We start from the raw sequence: 6,234 nt of genomic DNA, 5'->3' as shown, positions 1-6,234 counted from the left end.
ATAATGAGAAATTATTTCTCTTTTATTTCATTTGCTAATCTTATATAGTTTAAAAGACAAAAAAATACCCTATATATTTGTATTTCTCTTCTGAAATATTCTGATCAACATTGCTTACAATCTGTCAAACTGTTCTAGTCAAATTGGATTCTCACCGCATTATTCATCCCTCAACTTCTCCCATCCCACATTCCCCAACACATACACACTTTTTCTGGTCTGCACAGTGTGCTTCTTTCTGTTATTATCCCAATCCAAAATATTCTCCTGACTGCAGTAGAAACATTAAGTCATGTATATGGATTAATGGAGAGAAAGTAGAAAAAGATCCTGCTAGGGTAAAAATTATATGGATGGCATACTCATGTCCTTTGGGGAGCATGGAAGAAGGTGAAACTCATTAAAAATATCCCTCTTCCACTGACTTCCCATGATGTGAAGAATAACATTCTAAGAAAATTCTAGAAACAGAAGTATTAAGTCTGAGTTTAAGAAATTGTTACTGATTTTAAACAAAAATAATCAACGTAGATGTCATACCAGTTTTCATAATGCTAGGCATCTCAAATGTACAAAATATCAAATTAAAGCCCAGGAATTTTCAAGTAAATACATGGTTGACTGCAATTTTCCATTTTTTCCTTGCATTATTTTTTTTTCATTTAGTTTTTCCAGCTTCATTGAGGTATAATTGACATGAAACATTGTGTATTTTTAAGATATATAGGGTATTCATTTGATACAATTATGTTGCTAAATGATTACTACCATAGCACTAGCTAACACCTCTATCAGAGTCCATAATTACCATGTCTTTTTTTTGTGTGTGTGTGTGTGATAAGGATATATAAGATCTACTCTCATAGCAATTTCCAAGTATATAATTCAGTATAATTATAATTACCATGCTGCACATTTGATTTCCAGAATTTATTAATCTTATAATAGAAAGTTTGTACCTTTTGACCAACATCTCCCCATTTCTCCTATCCCCCCTAGCCTTTGTTAAACACCTTTTTTTTTTTGAGTTGAAATTTTTTGGATTACACATATAAATGTATCATGCACTATTTGTCTTTCTGTATATGATTTATTTTGTTTAATGACTTCAAGATCTACCCATATTATCACAAATGGCAGGATTTCCTTATTTCTCATGGTTGAATAATGCTTCATTGTGTTTATATACCAAATATTCTTTATCCATTCATCTATTAATGGATATTCAAGTTATTTTCACATCTTTTGCATTTGATGTAGTCCCACCTGTTGATTTTTAACTTTGTTGCTTGTGCTTAGTGTTATAGCTAAAAAAAAATCATACAAGGACCAATACCAAGGAAATTTTCCTTATGTTTTATTCCAGAAGTTTTATAGATTCAGTGCTTAAATGTTTAATCCATTTTGAATTAATTGTTATGAGTGGTATAATATAGGGGTCCACTTTCATTCTTTTGCTTGTAGTTGTTCAGTTTTCCCAACATTTATTGAAGAGACTATCCTTGCCCTATTGAGTCTTTTTGTCTCCCTCGGAGAATGATAATTGACTGTATATGCAAGGATTTATATCTGGGCTGTCAATCCTGTTTCACTTGTCTATGTTTCTGCTTTTATACCAGGTGGTTCGGACGGTAAAGCATCTACCTACAATGCGGGAGACTCAGGTTCAATCCCTGGGTCGGGATGATCCTCTGGAGAAGGAAATGGCAACCTACTCCAGTACTCTTGTCTGGAAAATCCCATGGACGGAGGACTATGGTAGGCTACAGTCCATGGGGTCGCAAAAAGTCAGACATAACTGAGCAACTTCACTCACTATATTGTTTTAATTACTATAGTTTTGTATGATAGTTTGAAACCAAGAACTGTGATGCTTTCAGTTTTGCTCTTCTTTTTCAGAATGCTTTTGCTATTTGGGGTTTTGTTTGGTTCCTTAAAAACTTTAGGCTTGTTTTTCTTATGACTATGAAAAATGTCATTGGAATTTTGATAGAAAGTGGACTGAATCTGTAGATTCAGTATGGCCATTTTAATTCTTCCAATATATTTTCATTTGTTTGTGTGTTCTTCAATTTCTTTTCTCTGTATACTTTTCACTGTATAGATTTTGCATCTTCTTTGTTAAATTTATTGTTTCTGATATTGCTGTGAATCATGCTCAGTTGCCCAATTGCGTCCAACTCTTTGCAACCCCATGGACTGTAGCCTGCCAGGCTCCTCTGTCCAAGGAATTTGTGAATGGGATTGTTTTATTTCTTTTCAAGATCTTTCGTTTTTAAATATAGAAGCATAATTGTTTTCTGTATATTGTTTTTGATAAAACATCATATATATATATATATATATAGTAACACACATATGTTACTATATAATATGGTAACAGTTTGACTTTTCTCCAAAGAAGACATACAGATAACCAACAAACACATGAAGAGATGCTCAATATCATTAATTATTAGAGAAATGCAAATCAAAACTACAATGAGGTATCACCTCACACTTGTCAGAATGGCCATCATCAAAAAATCTTTAAATAATAAATGTTGGAGAGGGTGTAGAGAAAGAGGAGCCCTCTTACATTGTTAGTGGGAATGTAAACTGATATAGCCACAATGGAGAACAGTATAAGAGGTTCCTTATAAAACTAAACATAGTAGTACCATATGATTTAGCAATTCCACTTCTGGGCATATATCCAGAGTAAATTATAAGTCAAACATATACATGCATCCCAATGTTCATTGAAGCACTCTTTACAATAAAATACATGGAAACAACCTAAGTGTCCATCAACAGAAAAATGGATAAAGAAGATGTGGTACATACATACAAAGCAATATTACTCAGTCATAAAAATAATGAAACAATGCCATTTGAAGCAACATGGATGGACCTAGAGATTGTCATACTGATTGAAGAAAGTCAGAAACAAATATATGGCTTATATGTGGAATCTAAAAATGGTGGACACATGAATTTTTCTGTAGAACAAAAATAGAGTGATAGATGTAGGAAAACAAACTTATGGTTACCAGGAAAAAATGGGGGATATTGGGAGATTGGGATTGACTTATACATACTACTATATATAAAATAGATAACTAATAAAGACCTACTGTATAGCATAGAGAACTCTTCTCAAAACTCTGTAATGACCTATATGGAAAAAGAATCTAAAAAAGAGTGAATATATGTATATGTATGAGTCACTTTGTTGTACACACCTGAATCTAATACAACATTGTAAATCAGCTATTCTCTAATAAAAATTGAAAACAAACCAAAAACAAACAAACAAAAAAAAAGAAAGAAAACAAACCAAAAACAATTTGACTTTGATTGCATACCAAAATTTGCCTCTTACTCCTTCCCCCTTTATGTGTTTGATATCAGCATTTACATCTTTTCATATTTATATTCATTAGCAAATTGTAGCCATAGCTATTTTTGAATACTTTTGTCATTACCTTACCTACTTAAGCAGTAAATACACCATATTACAGTATCAAAGTAATTTGAATTTGACATATACTTATCTTTACTAGTGTGCTGTATATTCTCATATGTTCTAATTTTACTAATTAGTTAGTCGCTCAGTCGTGCCCGACTTTGCGACTCCATGGACTGCAGTCCAGCAGGCTCCTCTGTCCATAAGATTTTCCAGGCAAGGATACTGGAGTGGGTTGCTATTTCCTTCTCCAGGGGATCTTCCCAACCCAGGGATCGAACCCAGGTCTCCTGCACTGCAGGCAGATTCTTTACCGACTGAGATACCATATTCCAGTATCAAAGTAATTTGAATTTGATATATACTTATCTTTACTAGTGTGCTGTATGTTCTCATGTGTTCTAATATTACTAATTAGCATCCTATTATTTCAGCTTGAAGAATTACATTCTGCATTTCTTCTAAGGTTAGTTAATGAGGATAATTCTATTGGCTTTTGTTTGTTACAGAAAGTCTTTATTCTGCCTTTATTTCTAAAGGACAACTTTACTGGGAAATTTTCTTGGTTGGTAATTCTTTCTTTCAGCACTTTGAATATATCCATTTTCTTCTGTCTTGAAAAGTCTCTGTTGAGAAATCCCCTTATGGCTTTATAGGGGCAGCAGGGAGGGATGAAGAAGGAGTGGAGAGGGACTCAGCTGCTAGTGTCAGTTAATACAAAAGCATGTGAAATCTGCAGTGATCTGTGGCAGCTGTGCTAGCTGTTGGTTACTTCTTCAGTCAAAATCTGCTGTGTTTGTCTATAAGGCAGTCTGGGTGAAACATGATTGATCCTGGCACATGGCTGCTATTGGTAGTCTCTGCTTTTCTTCCTTGTTTCTAACCATCTTTATGTGTCTTGGCTTTTCAGGTCTGAGTGGATTGAAACTAAAGCAAGACCTTTATGCAGTTCCCCAAAAGGCTGAAGAAGCTGGTTGCTTACTCCAATCTTCTTTTCATGGAGAAGGTAATTTTAGCTCAGAAGTTCTCTCTTGGTGCTGAGCAATGACAGCTTGTGGAGTGAGAGTATTGTAAGCAAAATTAAACTGTCTTCCTTCTCGTCTTGTGCACTTATCCTCAGGGTTTTTGTTAGACTTTGTTGGTAAAATTTCTTAAGACCAGAGCTAACTTAGAGCTGTTTTCTTTCACAGAAGGCTGTCTAATTGTTGATTGTTATGGGATGACAGAGTCTGGGATCTCCTACATTGTCATTTTGGTGATCCAATTTTCCATTTTTATCTGGATTTCTGACACTCTATGCAGATGATCCTAAAGTCTAAATTTCAAGGCTTTATTTTTGGAATTTCTGGACATAAATTTCTAGGTCCTGATTATTTTGGCACAGTTCTACACAGCAGAGTCATGACATCAGTTAAATTGAACTACTACAGGGTACTATGAATCCTCTGATATTCAATATAAACCACTATAGGATTAACTTTAAAACAAGTAAGCAATAAGAATATTACTTCCATAAGAAAAGCATAGTTGAAACGATAGTCATAAAATTCCTTAGCCAAGTCTGTCTTATACAATGCATTCAAATAGTTACGTAAAAAGCACAATTTTGTCTAGTAAATGTCAAATTTAAATGTAAAATAAAGAACAAATGGAAAAACAAAAGGGCAAATGTGAAATCAGTTCTCGTTTTTAATTTGTAAGAAGATGTTTTTAAAGAGTAAAATGAAAATGCTCTGAACTGTTCATCCCATGCTGAGAGGAAAGACAAGCAGTTCTGATTCTGACTCAGATCTACCATTTGCTTGGTTGGCTGTGGTTTCCCCTGGAGCTTGAATATATTCATTATATTTTCAGTGAAAATTAAATCAGGTTGTAGAAAATAATGAGACACTTATTGTTAAGCAGTATTTTTCCCATTTTTGATGAACAAACCCCTTGATTTCACTGGAGTAGATAGCATATTCATGTAGGATCCAAACAGGACTCAAACTTCAAGAGATGTCGTCTATGTGGCACTTTGGAAGACAGGTTTTTGAAGGATAAATGATGGAAAACTTGGTGTGAAATTTGCTTGAGGCTACCAACATTTTATTTAATTGGCCTTCCTTCTTAGCCCCTCATCACCTTATGGTTTTCAGAATGGTTTTGCCCTAGCTTTCTATTTGCATCTTGTTACCAGGTTTTCTGTTGTGTGTGCAATTTAAAAGTTCCATAAACTGGAGGAATCAACCTGCCTGACTTCAGACCATACTACAAAGCCACAGTCATCAAGACAGTATGGTATTGGCACAAAGACAGAAATATAGATCAATGGAAGAGAATAGAAAGCCCAGAGATAAATCCACATACCTATGGACACTTTATCTTTGACAAAGGAGGCAAGAATATACAAAGGAAAAAAGACAACCTCTTTAACAAGTGGTGCTGGGAAAACTGGTCAACCACTTGTAAAAGAATGAAACTAGAACACCTTATAACACCATACACAAAAATAAACTCAAAATGGATTAAAGATCTAAATGCAAGACCAGAAACTATAAAACTCCTAGAGGAAAACATAGGCAAAACACTCTCCGACATATATCACAGCAATATCCTCTATGACCCACCTCCCAGAGTAATGGAAATAAAAGCAAAAATAAACAAATGGGACCTAATTAAACTTAAAAGCTTTTTCACAACAAAGGAAACTATAAGCAAGGTGAAAAGACAACCTTCAGAATGGGAGAAAATAATAGCAAATGAAGCAACAGACAAAGGATTAATCTCAAAAATATACAAGGAAC

The sequence above is a fragment of the Cervus canadensis genome, chromosome X (assembly GCF_019320065.1).
Source record: "Cervus canadensis isolate Bull #8, Minnesota chromosome X, ASM1932006v1, whole genome shotgun sequence".
Lineage (NCBI taxonomy): Eukaryota > Metazoa > Chordata > Mammalia > Artiodactyla > Cervidae > Cervus > Cervus canadensis.
Note: the sequence above shows the minus strand (reverse complement) of the source record.